This window comes from Cricetulus griseus, chromosome 5, assembly GCF_003668045.3.
Source record: "Cricetulus griseus strain 17A/GY chromosome 5, alternate assembly CriGri-PICRH-1.0, whole genome shotgun sequence".
Classification (NCBI taxonomy): domain Eukaryota; kingdom Metazoa; phylum Chordata; class Mammalia; order Rodentia; family Cricetidae; genus Cricetulus; species Cricetulus griseus.
The window spans coordinates 47,720,949-47,737,732 of NC_048598.1; positions in this window are offsets into that span (position 1 = coordinate 47,720,949).

Consider the following 16,784-nt stretch of genomic DNA (forward strand, 5'->3'; position numbering starts at 1 on the left):
ATTCTTCTTTGAAAGGGATAAAGTATATACATAACATACATGACTTATTATGTAATTGTGCCTATCCATTATTGTGTGCATGTAGGTAAATCAGTAAACTGTCAAGTAGGCCAAGATATAGAGTGTTTCCTTCTAAGGCAAATATAGCCATTGTATGATGGATTTTTTGGCCTAATTTTGAATATTTTTATGAGTAAGAGTTAATCATAATTATATTTATTTATATTCTTTCACTATGACAGAATATAAATTAGGTATTAAGTATTTTTTAAATTAATCAATACCTGTGTTGCAGTTTGAATAGGAATGGTCTCCATAGACTCAAGTGTATGAATTCCTGGCCCATAAGGAGTGGCACTATTAGGAGATGTGACTTTGTTGGAGTAGGTGTGGCCCTGTGGGTGGGAATGCATCACTGTGGAAGTGGGTTTTCAGGTTCAATAAGCTCAAGCCAAGCCTAGTTTGACTATCTCTTCCTGCTGACTGTGTATTAAGATGTAGAACTCTCAGCTCTTTCTCAAGTACCATGTTGGCTTGAATACTGCCATGTTTCCCACAACAATGATAATGGACTAAATCTCTGAAACTTGAGCCAGTCTCAATTAAATGTTTTGTTTTGTAAGAGTCGTCATGATCATGGTGTCTCATTACAGCAATGGGAACCATAACTAAGACATGTATGTACTATACTTAGGTACTATTTAAAGAAGCTTTTATTATCTGGGTGTAGTGGAACATACATTTATCCCAGCACTGAAAAATGCCTGTAGATCTCTATGAATTTTGAATATCCTGGTCTACGAAGTGAATCTCAGGCCACATTATGAGATGTTCAAAGTCTTCTATGGTTATGCTTTAAACAGTAAATTGATTACTGTTTGTTTCTATTTATTTTTCTTTATGTAATATCACCATTAACTTTCTGCTCCTTCCTCCTTTGCCTTTTATTGATGTGTATACTTGTTGAGGGATAGGCTAGTTCAGGGATTTCCCAGAGGCTCTCATGGATGAAGAAGGAACATAGCTCCTTCTCTAATTCAGGAACATGAGTGATGGAGCTGTAATGACCTAGGTCCTATAGCCTTGGGGGATCTTTAGCTTTGTATCATGAAAATCCAACTCTTCCCACTTTAAGAAACTAGTGTTATCAGCCCCATGGGTCTAAGTCTGGTCTGCTACACTCTTGAAATATCCTGTGTTCCCCATATGCAACACTGTTTGATTAGCATCCCTCTGACTTCTTCCCATGGTACAATTATTTATGTTGACACAGTCCAATTTTCAACCTGGAAATAGAATGTAAGATGGTGTACTTCTTAATGAGCATAGCTTATGCAAGCCACTCTGAGCGCACATGTTCTGTTTATCCCGATCCCCTAGACCTTCCTTCTCAGGACCCTGTCAGTTAATGGATGACCTGTAGGTCCAACTCATACATTCATTTATTTTAAATATAATAGAAGGGAGAATTGTAGATTATAATATCCATCAGGTGCTTAATTAGAAACCTCTAAATAGTTGTCTAATTTTGTATGGTATTATGCTCTTTTATGATATGAGGTTTTAGAGGCCTGGGGCAGTTCAGTTAGTGAAGTATTTGATTGTGCAATCATGAGGACTTGAGTTCAGTTCCTAAAGTCCATGAAAAAATTCCATATATAGAGGTACCTATTTATAATTCCAATACTAGGGGATGGGGACATGTGGATCCCTTAGATTTGTTGATAAGACATCTTTGATTTGTTGATAAGCCAGTGAGTCCGTTTCTCAGAAATAAAGAAAAAATTGGGAGGTTGGTGGCTTAGCAACAACAACTAAAGTTAATCACTTCATCCATATATGTTGTATAGACAAGGACATGAACACCGTTATATAAAATAATCCCTTTTTGTTTCTGTACATTTACATATTGATTGTCATTTTAATGTTGCTATTTCATTTTATTCATTGGCTCTACTATTATGTCTTTAAATGCTTCACTTTCCCTTGAATGCCATCTAATAATCTTGGTGGACATTTGAAAATTATTTCAATGAATATCTTTTTTTCTAAAGACATTTAGAGAAAGAAAAAATACTTTATAGTACCACATGTGATTTTAGTGAAATCTAATCATGTGGAAAATTGAGATGTAAACAGATATTTATGATCTTGTATGATGAAATGCTGTTGAAGAAGGTACATAAAAGCAAATCCCACCCAGTTTGTATAAACACCTTATTGGAGATAATTATACTGAAACTATGCTTAAAGAGATTTCAGATATTGTAGCACTCAGAAATTTTTCATATATTTTCATAATGAAATTCTATTCCCATTTATTTGCTGATTTATTCCCTTTATATTTAGGAAGTCTCATAATACTTCAACTGTAGATGTTTACTTGTAACATTACCAAATAATATTAACACATTGGCCCCAGAAAATTTATATGCTATGTGAAGGGGGAATTAAAATAATAGAAAAGAATGCCTCATGTGGTCTTAGGGTATTGCAAAATATTCCAATATAACATTATAATTTTGTTTATTTTTGAGATTATAGTAAATTATATCCAATTATATTATTTCCCTTTCCCTTTCCTATCCCTAAATTCTCTCATATCTCCTTCCTTGCTTTCTTACAATTTTTATTGTTGTTGCATATATATATATATACATATATATATATATGTTTGTGTGTGTATATGTTTACATATATATGTGAATACATATATAATACATATATATTCACATACATAAATGCACACTGTTCATTCTACATATTGTTACGTGTATGTGTTACATGTATGTACATTTTTGTGCGGTCCATTAGCTATTGGATAACTGTTGTGGGATGTTTTTGTACACTGTGAAGATATTTCTTTGTCAAAGTGCCTTCTGAATGGTTTAACAAATAGCTAAATGGCCAATGACCTGGCAGGAGGTGTAGATGTCACTTCAAGGTACAGGGAGGACTCTGGGAAGAAGAGAGGCAGAGAAGTGAGCCAGATGCAAAATGAGTCAGACACACAGAATGGGATAGAGGTAAAAGCCTTGTGATAGAATGTAGATTAATAAAAATATGGGTTAATTAAATTACAAGAGCTAGTTAGGTACAATCCTAAGCTATAGGCCAAGCTTTCATAATTAATAAGAAGTCTCCATGTTGTTATTTGGGGCTTGCAGAAGAAAAGAAATTCTGACTATGGATAACCAATTTGATATTCCCTGAAGGCAACTATTTCTTTTCTCTGAGCATTTCTTGGTTGCTTATAGTCTTTTAGACAGGGTTGATGTCTCTTGGGCTTTCCTATCCCACCTCAAGCCCTGCCCACTTCAGCATGCATGTCTGTTGTAGATATCATTGTTTAGCTCATGTTTAGAACATTACATTGTTGAGATTCTTTGGCTGTAGCTTCTGACATTACTAAGAGTAATGATCTCATAACAATCCCCCTCAGCCTTTGGCTGTTAGTCTTTCTTCCCTCTCTTTTTTAATGATTCCTGAGCCTTAAGTTCAGGGCTTGTTTTGTAGTTTGGAACATGCTATTTTTATGTCTGGGGATCATTATTTGAATTCTGTCAATCCTGAAACATTTTGCACATTGCACATGTAATACATTAGAGCCTGGAGTACACAGCTGGGGAATGCATAATCGCCTTTTTTTCACACAAGGGTGTCTTAACAAAAGCAGTCTCAATTTTTTGTTTGTCATTATATGTAAAATCAGTAGTTGTTGAGACTTAAAAAATAATTTGCTGTATTTGCTGTTGAGTTTTACATTTTAAGTGTTCTTGGGTTCTGATCTTTCATCTGGGGATAACTTGATTCAATAAAGACGAGTGAGAAAAGATTTCTTATACATTCTCCCTTTCCATTACTCTATTTCACACTGTGTGAAAGCAATATTTTCAACATATGAAATTTTAAATCATAAGTCACCTAGAATATATGTAATCTTCTGTAAAAATAATTATTACTGTCCAAAGATGGATATAATTAACTCATCAATACAGTATTTAATAATGGTTTTTTGACAGATTTAGTACATTTTAATAGTGACTTGGAATGTTAACAGGCTTGATTCATTAATCAACAGGCACAGACTGTTCCCTCTCTTTTTGATTTTATATATTGTAATTGTTTTTATTCATTTTACATACCCACAGTTTGCCCTTCCTCCCCTCCTTCTGCTTCCCCCTACATCCCTCCAACTCACCCCCTCCCATTCACTTCTCAGAAAGGATAAGGCCTCCGATGGAGAGTCAACAAAGCTTGGAACACTAAGTTTGAGCAGGACCAAGAGCCTCCCTCCTACATCAAGGCTGAGCAAGGCATCCTACCATAGGGAATGGGCTCTAAATAGCCAGCTCATCCACTAAGGTTAGATCCTGATCCAACTTCCAAGGCCCCTCAAACAGACCAAGCTACACAACTGTAGCCCACATATGGAGGGCCTAGTTCAGTCCCATTCAGGCTCCCCAGCTATAGATACAGTCTGTGAGCTCCCAAGATCTCAGATCAGCTGTCTCTGTATTTCTCCTTCAGTTTTTTTTCTTTTTATGGTTATTTCACATCAACTCTCACTAGCTTATGTTGCCTACACTTACTGTGCTATGCAAGCTGGCCTTAAACTCACAGTGACCATCCTTTGTCAGCATCCTAATCGACAGGACTAGAGAACTGCATCATCCTAATAAAATATTTTTCTAACTCTCTGAAAGCTAAATTGTTCCTTTATGTTCAGACACAACTTGGAAGAAAACACACACACAAATGTTTTCTATTTTAAATGTTATTCTTAGTTTAAGCCAGTAACGATAATTGTGGCTTCTTTGATCGCCTCTGTTTTCTGTATTTTTATGTGAATTTTAAACACCATCCATCTTTTACTATTAAAGATACAATGTATAACTCCATTGCTTTATATTAATGATTTGCCTGAAATTCAGTGATGGTTCTTCAGTAGTTAATAAAGCTTGCTGCTCTTCCTGAGGACTGGAATTTATTTTCCAACACCCAAGAAAGGTACCTTACAACCATGTGTATTTCTTTACAACACAGTCTTCTGGCTTCCACAGTTCCCTTCTCTGATTTGTACATACCACACACAGACATACATGCATAAACCTAATTAAAATTAAAATAGAGCTACAAAATGATTTGTTTTGTTGCTCACTGTCAATTGATTCCTGAATATCAGTGTTTGTGTCTTATATTAGGTTTGCTTGAGTTGGCTACAAATTATGAATAAATGTGTGAACCCATAATTGAGAAATTGATTTGAATGAAATTGCCTTTATTCTTTCCATATCTGGGCCTATGCAGGGAACATTTAAACAAAGAAGGCAACTGCAGGCAGTCACCCCAAATAGTTTCTCTGCTGGTGTCAGCAGTGCACAGAGCAGCTAGGAGTGATAATTTGTGAGATACCATTGAGGAAGGGAGGATCGAAGGTGAGGAGCACCCACTCCTAGGACACAGACAACTACTTAAAATGCAGTGTCGATCATGTAGTGCAATCAGTTAGAAGTTAACGGATTCAAGAAAGAAACACCAGGAAGGAAGACCTCTTTCTTATTATTGCAGTCAGAACAATATGGTTTTGTCATTAAGAAGTAGACACCAAGCAAAGCTGAGAAAAGACCTATGACCACTACTGCCAAGAAAACACTTCAGCAACTATGGAAGAAATGCAAATGATGCATAAGTCAGGGGTTCAGGGAATGAGAGAACAGACCCCAAGGGAGAGAGAGAGAGATGATTTAAATGAGCATAAATAAATATTCATTTCATCATCTAAACACACATTGAGATTATCAGTTGTTGATAAGGAGGCCACACTTGGAGTCAATATGCAGAGTTGTCACACACAGGGACTGTGGTGTCATGATGTCAGTATCCATTCCTATGCTAGGCCATCCAGTTCTTGGCTGTTTTCTGATAAATATGTTTATAGATTAGAAATCCATTTATTAATAAAATGAGGACCATATATTTCTAAATGATATGTTCACTGTGGATCTGAGGGAATGTCTACTCATATCTGTAGTTTAATTCTATTCTGGAAGATGGCATTCACTCGGTAATACTTGTTCAGTAAATAAATGAATGGATTATATAAGTTTGTAGCATACAGGAATTTAGATTTACAACTACCAAATTATAGTTGTTCCCCATTCATTCTTCTGTTTTCAAGTTCAATTAAATAATTAATCTAATTAATAATTATAGTTTAAATTTAACTGATGATTATGGCTGTATCTCATCATTGTTTGATATGCTTTAAATGGCTGCTTTTATTTCATGTACTCAGTCAAGTTCTATGTCTCTGCAAAAGTCTTCATTGTTCTTAAAACATCACTGAAAGCTCATTTACGGATAATAACAGACAGAACTGCTGAGATTGCCATTTTAATTCAGTTTTTACTTCATGCACATTATTTTTATTTATTTTTAAGCAAAATAAGTTATGTGAATATGTGGGCACCAGACATAAAAATCAGAGCTTTAAACATGTTGGGTAAGCTCTGACACTGAATGACATCCACAGTCCTTAGATGGATTAATTCATCCTCTGGCCTTAAACTCACTGCAGCTCAAGCTGGTCTCGAACTCAGGATCCTCCTTCTTCACTAATAAGCTTTGCTGTATTAACTTCCTTGTTTCATAGTTTTGTGTTGGTTAGTGGTTGTTTCTTCTATAAACCTTCATTACCAGAGAATATATATGCAGATTACTAATATTTTGCCTCCAACCCAATGATATTGAGTTCCACAAGGGAGGAATTCAATTTTGTGTGATTTGTTAATATGGACTAGTAAATTAAGTGGGTAGAAAGTGGCATGGCATGTATTTAGTATATAACTGATATTTTCTGAAAACCAAATTGAGCTCTACTGCTTAGAGAAACCATTTTTAAATGAGTTCCACAGTTGGAGATAGATACTGATAGTCTTACTTACACTTTGAAATGCGAACCAAATCATTATCATATCAAATGTTACAACTGATGTACAATGGTAGTTCATTGTTGTACTATTTTTATATTAGAAAAATAATTTTGGCCAGAGAGAAATCAAATATTATTTTAAAGCCTGAAATTTTGTTAGAGATAGTTATATTATTCTATTTTAGACTTTTGCATATAGTATCATATAAGAAATATGTGAGTATTTCTGTGTCTGAGTTTCAAAGCAACTTAAGAAAATATGGACAAATATTATAGAACATTCTAGAGAGGTCCTGAGGTGTGACTGAGGTGGTGTGACATTAGTAAGAACCTTCGACCCTTCATAGCCTTTGTACATTATAGTGCTAAACTTCTCCTCTTTCTGGACGAGGTAGAAATGTTTGTGTGGTAATTTTGCCTTTTACAAAGATGAGGAAAGTCAAAGAGTGTACATTCAAGTATATAGTGTACATTTTTGATCTGATATTCAATTCATGCTATGTTATGAACATCTTGAAATCTTTACTCAGACTCAATTATTCATGGATAATCAGTATTGACTGACAGAAAATTTTGTCAGTTTAAAATCTAGGGATCTTTGCTGAATTGCATTTCTGGGCAGTTGTCATTTCAAATGCACACTCAGAAATCAGGATGAAGTACAAACCTCTTTGTTCTAGCTAGGACCATTGTGCTTGCTATCTGGCTCTTCACTCTAGACATCATAATTTTGTCATTGCTTGCCCTGTCTTCCTTAGAGAATTGGCTTGGTAAATGCACTAATATTATGCTTGTGCTGTCCTGCATCTCAATTAGGCCAGATCTTTGAAAGGTAGATGCTGTAGTATTACTTTGAATAAATTAAGTAACTAATTAAAATGCTGGTTACTTTGAGAAGTTGTACTGAAAGATAAAATTTTAAAATAGCATTGCTCTTTGTATCTCATAAACCCAATAAGTTTTTATGTATAATCACATTAATATGAACTAATTCACAGTTACTAGAGAATGCTTATTATTGCAATGCTATTAATTTTTAAAAACAAAAGTATGTTTTTTCTTGCAATTGATAGTAAATTGCTTCAACTTTAAAATAATTAATTGAAAATTCACATATAATTTCATATGTGTAGGTGATATATTTTGATTATATCCTCTCCTGCTAACAACTTGTTAATAATTAACAAGTGTAATCTTTCACAAAATCAAGAAGTATTACAGAAGAAAATATGTAACATCATAATCCATCTCTCCAGACAGATCTCTGTGAGTTAGAGACCAGCCTGGTCTACAAGAGCTAGTTCCAGGACAGGCTCCAAAGCTACACAGAGAAACCCTGTCTCAAAAAAAACGAACAAAAAACAAAACTCACCGCTGTGTCTTTATAGTGGAGTACAGAGTGTAAGCGCCAAAGGACAGTGACAACTGTTGTGAAATAGTATCATCAGGACAGGACAGGACCCTAGCACCCAGGTACTCTCAACAGCTGTGGTTTCCCTATAAGACCTACACAGTATAAACCTAGTCAGTGTTCCAGTATGGATGAGGAAGGGGCTCATAGAGTCTCAGCCCCAACTGAAGAGGGTTTTCTTTAATATTATATTATTATGTCCTGTAATAAATCTTGGCTTGTGAAAAATACCAGTAAAGAAAACATTCCCAAACAGTTAAGTTGTGTCTTTTATACATTCTGAATTTTATGCATTTTAACTTGCTTTTTGTGTTGTGATTTCTCATATAAAATTCAGGCATTGCTGCTTGTCAATGAGAGTCTCATCAGGTGACTTGGTTTATCATAAATTATTGTGAAGACTGCTGAGGATATTTTCAGAACACCCATACATAAATCATTCTGTAATTCTGTTTATCTTAGCATGCACTGATTTTACTATAAAATATCCTTAACTTTTATTATCAGCTTACTACTTTTCTGTATCATGTAATGCTCAATAGCCATGTATAAAACATCTGATTATGCTGTTTGAAATCTAGCTTCTAAGATTGCAATTTAAATAATTAGGAAACTGAAATATTTTTCTTGCATGTCATTTAAAAATTTTCTTTTCCAAATACTAAGACACATTTCTGTAAAACACTGTAATTGATTGCTACCAACACATAGCAGGTGCCACTTCTTATTCTATAAAACCAGAGATTCAGTTAGTCATGCTAATAAAATATTCCTATGTGAGGATTCAGTGCAACTGAAATGTTTACTTTGATAGAAGGAGACAAGCAATATCAGTATGTTGTCTATTGGATCTGAAGCACAACAAATCAGATGAAAGCCCAGGTTTCATGCTATGCTCCAAAAATATGACAACTAAAGTTTGAGTCTTAGACCTCCTAGAAAATTGATTTTGAGTCGATACAAATACATGAAAATAATTTGTTAATCTGCCTTCACTATAATTTTCAGTGTGTGTTTTATTGTTTTAATTTTTGACAAGGCCTCATTGTGCTACCAAGCCTGATATGAACCCCTTGTGCTACTGCCTTAGTGTATATAGGTAGGACTTGGACATCAGATGTTTGCCAACATTCATGGCTATAATTTGAACATATTAATCTTATGATATGAAGCATATCTGTTACTAAAAACACATGTGTTTTTATTCCTGTCAGAGAAGGCCAAATATTATTTTCATACCTTCATTTCAAAACAGAATTCAACTGCAAGGCATCAATCAAATAATCTTTTTGTTTGTTTGTTTTTTTGTTTTTTTTTTTTTTTTTGGTTTTTTTGAGACAGGGTTTCTCTGTGTAGCTTTGGAGCCTATCCTGGCACTCGCTCTGGAGACCAGGCTGACCTTGAACTCACAGAGATCTGCCTGCCTCTGCCTCCGAGTGCTGGGATTAAAGGTGTGCGCCAACGCCCAGGTCAATCAAATAATCTCATGGCTAGCATCATTCACTTTCAAAAGTAAAAGCTCTTGTTAGTGACATAAAAGATGTAATATCATTTGAAGTCTTCTGTATTTAGAGGGAACATTTAGCATGCTTTATTTAGAGAGACTTTTAGGGTATACATCATGCTTCCATTTTTGAAAATTTGAAAATTTTGAAATTAGTATTAAAAAACTGGGTTGAAGTCAAAATATGTGTATGTTTCTAAAAGTAATTTCATGAGGATGGCTGATAAAGCATTTATGTGATGCTCCTTCTGCAATTATTTTGCATGAAGTATGTTGTCTCCACTGCTCTTTAAATTGACATGTATTTGGAAGGAGAGGGAAACCCAGGGAGAGTAGCTTCTTCTCGAATGCCACACCATGTGGGAGTCTTGGTAGACTCAGTCACTGTGCTCATTTCTGTCACCATGTTAGGATCAACCATCTACCTCATCGTTTTATCAAACTTCTTCTCCCTGATACTTTTGAAGGAGTTAAGTTTCTCTGAGTTAAAAAAAAAAGTTGTCACTGTAAGCTTTTGCAATTTGTCATATATTATCTAAGAAAGAAAAATTAGACCTGGATCTGTATGAACAGTGACTGTTGATAAAGAATGCTGAGCTAGAAACACTATAGGTGCTTTTTCCAAATGACAAGGAGTAAGCAACTGTCTGAGATACCACTGAAGCACACTTTAAATAGTGAAGTTATAGGTATTTTAAATAGATCCATGACACAAGAGATGACATAAGCATAAAACTATGTTTTATTTGAACGTAATGTTCAATATTGAAATTTTAGTTTGTACAATCTTAAAACAATTGGAATAAATTTCAAAACAAGGAAATCTACCAAGTTAGTAACCTTGAAATTAATAATGGTATTTTTTAAAATTTATTTGTAGCATTCATTTTAATTTAATTACTTATTTTTCCAATTAGACATTTACATTGATAACTTAATTTTTTACAAATGTTAGTAAGCTAGGAACTTAATTTCTTAACAATCTAGTAATAGACTGCATTGAGTACTTTAAATTCTCATGTAGCAAACAATGCTAACTTTGTAGATTAAAGTGTGTAATCAAAGGCTTTCTAAACAATAGTGTTATATAAGTCAATTTTGAAAGTAAAAATAGTATTATATAAGGTAGTAGAAATATTTATGTTGGTCATAAAATATCTCATATCAAAAATCACCATTTAAAGTCCAAATGAAATTCCATATTCTTTTATTTTTTATTCATTTATTGGGAGGGTTGGGGTACTTTTCTTTTTCTTTAAGTTAGAAACAAGCTTGTCATCAATCTCACTTTGAGACAGACATCCACAGATATAACTGACATAAAATCTGGAACTTAGTTGAAGAGAGAGAGGAATGAAGATTGAAGGGGTCGGTACCAGGTTGGAGAAACCCACAGAAACAGTTGGGCTGAACAAGGGAGAACACATCGACCCCAGATGCTATCTTGGAGGCCAGTCAGGCTGATCCAGACCCCTGAACATGGATGTCAACAAGGAGGCTTCTGCACTCCAGGGAGCCCTGATTCAAATGATGTGACAGACATTGAACAAGCTTGTTCCTGATGGGGAATGTACTGTTATGTTTATCTTATTGATTGTTAAATAAAATACTGTTTGGCCAATGAGATAGCAAGTAGACAGAACTAGGAGTCAAAGAGGATTCTGGGAAATGTAGTAGAGAAGTGCTGATCCAGGCAGGAAATGACATAGCAAGGAGACTCATATTTAAGGGAAGGAGAAACAGGAAGGGCCCTCTTTTCCCCTCCTCTCCTGCTCCAGCAGCACGATATGAGTCACTGGCAAGGAGGGACGCCAATAAGGCATCCAATAAGATAAGTCTTATAAAATATATAGATTTATGATAATTGAGACTGAGCTAACAGATGAGGAATCCTAGTCATTGGCCAAGCATCTTTGAACCTAATACAAGTTTTTATGTATTTATTTGGGCCTAACTCGGGCAGGCAGCTGGAGTAAAGCTCACATGTGGCTGTGGGGCTCAGCGGCTTTTGGCGGAAAGATTTATCATAACATGTTCCCAACTTGAACTAATAAAAAAATAAAAAAATGAAACAAGCTTGTTTTACATGACATTCCCAGTTTTCTCTCCCTCCCCTCCTCCCCTGCCCGCCCCCACTGTCCCCCTATCCCATCCCCTTTCTGCTCCCAGAGAGAGTGAGGCCTTCTATGGGGAATCTTAAATGTCTGTCACATTGTTTGAATCAGGGCCTAGGCCTTCCCCCTCTCCCTGTGTGTCTAGGCTGAGAGAGTTTCCTTTTATGTGGAATGGGCTCCCAAAGTCCAAGACTGCCCAGGCCTCCTAACTGCATCCATGTTCAAGGGGTCTGGGTCAATCTTATGCTGGTTTCCCAGCTATCAGTCTGGGGCCCATGAGCTCCCCCTTGTTCAGGTCAGCTGTTTCTTTGGGTTTCTCCAGCCTGGTCCTGACACCTTCGCTCTACTTTTAAAAATGATCTGTTTTTCTTTTTTGTTTAAAATATATTTCTGTCATTTTCCCTTACCCTTCATGTCTTGGCCCTGTCATAACCTGTGTTAACCTCATTCTAATTCATAGCCTTTTTTCTATGACAACTGTTATTACATATATAGAGACATATAAATACATAACTATATAAATGTCACCTGCTATGTTGATTTAGATTTGCTTGCATGCACACGAGTTCAGTGATAACCACTTGGGATCATATAAATAGTTATGGTCTCATTCCTCGGGAAGAATAGTTCTCACTCTCTCAGCAGTGGTTATTTGCCTGTAATTTGTCTAGGTGAGTCATCTGTGAAATTCCCTCTTTCTCTGCTATTATGTCTATTGGTGTTTTCCTGTTATGGCTTTTAATTAGGCAGCCATATTGTGGTAGCATAGCTCTAAATCTTCAGTGTGAGCAAATAGCCTTGAAAAACCACAGAAACTAGGAAAACAAAAAAGGACCTGGGAGGGAGCGTCAGGGAGGATGACAGCAGGATACAATTTATGTGAAGGTGGGACAGAAAAAGTAGGAAGGGGACATTAACTGGGATGAGGAGAGGGAGGTAATACAGTAGGAGATGAAGGGAAGTAGGGTAAATAACAGTATGCTTGATACATCCTTAAGAAAACAAATCTTTTGTAGTTCCTAAAATCACATATAATTTGTATATATATATATGTATATATATATATATACTTTATATACTATATATATATACTTTATATACTATATATATATATATATATATATATATATATATAGTCTTTGCCACTTGGTCTGACAGTGCTTCCCTAAGTGTTGTAGACAATCTAACAAAAACCCCAGTACCAGAAATGAAACACCTGTTTCTGAGTTGTTGGTAAGGTGAGTCTAGGTATTCCAAATACAGAGCCCTGCTATTGCATTTAGTTACCACCCAGAAGCTGATGTTAAGTCCCTACTGTTGAAGATACCATATAAATTCAGACACAGGTCTCGGGAGATTCAAGCTGGTTTCTTCCATGAGGGCTTTTCATATTACTGTTGATACACAGGTTGCCAAATGGGTAAAGCAATCAGCAATTTCACCCATATAGAACAATTCTATCGTTTATAGATATAACACCAATGAACCACAATAATGACTAACTCTGCAAGGTACTGCTATAACTACAGTGGTGGCTCTGAAATCTAGGTGGTAAGTTATTGCCCCCTGATTAGACTTGAGACCTGCTAAACAGATGGGAAATAATGCCTGGTGCTGTTAAACTAGCCAACTTCCTGTGACTGAAGAGGCCATGGATCTTAGAGCAGAACCTACTCCCACCATTTCACTAAAGCAGGATATTTACTAAGTGCATTCTAAGAAATTATCCTTACATTACAGACAAGTGAAAGTCTTGCTCTATCACAGAAACTTCCATTTATCATCACAGAAGATGTCATATTGTATAATTTTGAGAGTTTAATTTGTTGGTAATGACACTGAATGAAAGAATGAAAACAATTTATATCATGATTTTATAAACAATTGCAATGTGTTTTTATAGATAATACAGCTAATGTTTTGAAGTTTCTCATAGGCTAAACCAAATTAAGAAAAATCTTTCCATTATCCATTTAGCATATAGATATATTTTCACTACATACATATATTCCCATGAAATATTTAATGAAAACATTTGTGTTAAGCAGTAAATATTTTTTTTTTTTTTTTAGATTTTGGACTAAAAAAAATCCCTCAAGATCCAGGAACCATTCACAATTTTCTAGGCAGTTATCTTTTCCATTTGTTACTTCTTATTATGATGGCTCAGAATATAATACTGTACATGTCATGTACACTTTATTTTCACATATAGTTTGTGATCAAACTGTTTCAGCATTATTATTAACATTTAAATGGAAATGGACATGTTTATGTTAAAAACCTGAAATATTATAATGGCATCTCTTTGTCCATTTCTAAATTGGTTGTTTTGGCTTCTTAGCTAGATCATGTCTATAGAATGAGGTAGTTTTTGTTCAAAAACATAACTATCATTTCCATCAGGAACTCATAGTGTAATTTCAGTTGATACTATAATGTGCAAAAATTACTTCCCTGAAATAGAACTTCCTTACCTACTCAAAAAGTACCTTTGCATTGCAGCACATTGTGTCCAGAATATAGTATATATTTCAAAAATAAGATGATTATTCTGGCTTTTATATGTGATGGAAGTACTAGCAAAGCAGCAGATAGTTGAGAACAAACTGCTTTTTCAATCTCAATTTTTAAAGTAATTTTGGGGTTAAGGAATAAGTAAGATTATAGATAGATCTATTGTCCAAAAATATTTGTGCTCACATCATAAAACAAAGATAAATAGTGGAACACCATTACATTTAAGTTCATTTGTATTATTTTTTTCCTGAGGAGAGATGCATCACTACAATTTTGGGAGTGATTATAGATAATTTTTATTAGTTGCTATAATAATCACAGGATAAATTTCTATCCTTAAGGATGAATTATGTTACTTCTGGTACACAAAACTGAATGGCTTTCTTGCCACAGCCATCTTTTTTAGAATTTTTTTCTCATGTATTATATCTTGACTGCAGTTTCTCCCCCTCCATTCCTTCCAGTCCCCATAGACCTCCCTTTTCCCATAGACCCACTCCTCCTGGAGCTCCTTTCAGAAAAGAGCAGGCCTCCCAGGGATACCAACCAAACACTGCATGGCAAGGCACCATAAGACCAGGCACAAACACTCATATTAAGGGCCCAGCCATCTTTAAAATAAAGTGGTGGGGTTTTTGCTTGTTTCTTTGTTGTTGTTTTGTGTTTTTTAATCATCAGATAAGCTGGCTGCAGATGTATACTAAGATATTAATGAAATTTTAATCAGTGGTGCATTGTGTTAGCTTTGGCTGGGAGATGTGAATGAATTTCCACTCACTACAGTTAATGCACCAACTCATTGACCAGAGAAATGAGTCTACCCAAGTCAAGCTGGGCCATGATTAATAAAAGGAGCCCAGATCCCTGTGGAGCTCTGTACAGCATGCATGCCACTCAGCGAGTCAGTGTGTTCTCTCACCAATAATTGTTATTCCATACTTTTTATATTTTTGCGAGGGGAATGGATGGTCTTAAAAATCTTTTAACTTTTTTAATTTCTTGGTAGTTTGCTTCATTAGTTTATTTTTTCTTATTTTTTATTTCATAAATTTTTATTTAAATTAAAAACCATTTTATTTTACATGTCAATCCACGTTCTCTCTCCCTGCCATCCTCCCATGTCACCCACTGACCTCCCCATCACACCCCTCCATCCATCAGTTTCTTAAACTTGTGAATTTGGTTATCTTTTTGAGTCTTCAGAGACCACCTACACACTCCCAGAAACAAATGCTTCAATTCATGTGAAATGACCACAAAATATGATAGAATAAAGACAGAACTTTATACTGCTTTTCATGGCCATACTTCCTTGAATGTGCCCTGATATCACTTAAACTTTATATAGTTATATATATGAAAACAAAGTTTATAGTACTTCAAATGCTAAGAGCTGGAGAATTAGTCTTCCCTAGGGAAGAGAACATCACTTGATTATCTAATACTTAATGGTCAGCCATGAAAACATACATAAGAGTAACATAAACAGAACAGGGGGTACTTATGTTATCAGGAACACGCAAGCACACAGAGTCATATACATATGTAAGTCATATACATTATATGCATGTAACTATTAATGCTATTAATACAAGAAAGCCATGAATTCAAAAAAAAAAAAAAAGGCAAGGAGGAGTATGTGGTAAAATTAGAAGAGTCAAAGGGAAGAGGAAACCCAGGTAATTATAACCCTAAAATATAAAAGAAATTTTAAAAATCCTCTCATAATCAGTATCTTAACATTGGTATGATTTGTTATCTCTGTCTTAAACATTATAAATATGTGTGTGTGTGTGTGTGTGTGTGCGTGTGTGTGTGTGTGTGTGTTTGTGTGTGTATACACACATAAAATATACTTATCCTGTATATTGTTTTAGAGAATAATATGTGGGACTTAAGTACTATTCAAATTGTTTGGAAAATAAATACTTATGCAACATAAACATTTTATTTGATATAATTCAGTTATTCGTATTTGTCAGTTGACAACAGATTTTTAGAAATTACACAGTGAAAACAATAGCTATGAAATGAATATTTATATGAATATTTATATCCTTCTTTTTCAGTAAATGTATCTTAAGAACATGCAGCCTAATGTCAACTCCATCTCCTTTCTAATTGACAGTTATTTTAATAGACTACTATCTAATAAACTATTTTCATCAATGTTAAAAAATATTACTCCAACTTCAAAAAAATGCTATTAGAAAAAAATAATGAGTTTTGTTCTCATGGTACCCTGTCAAATAATTTTGTCTTTGAAAAGAAAATTAAACTTGAAAATAGAAATACATATAG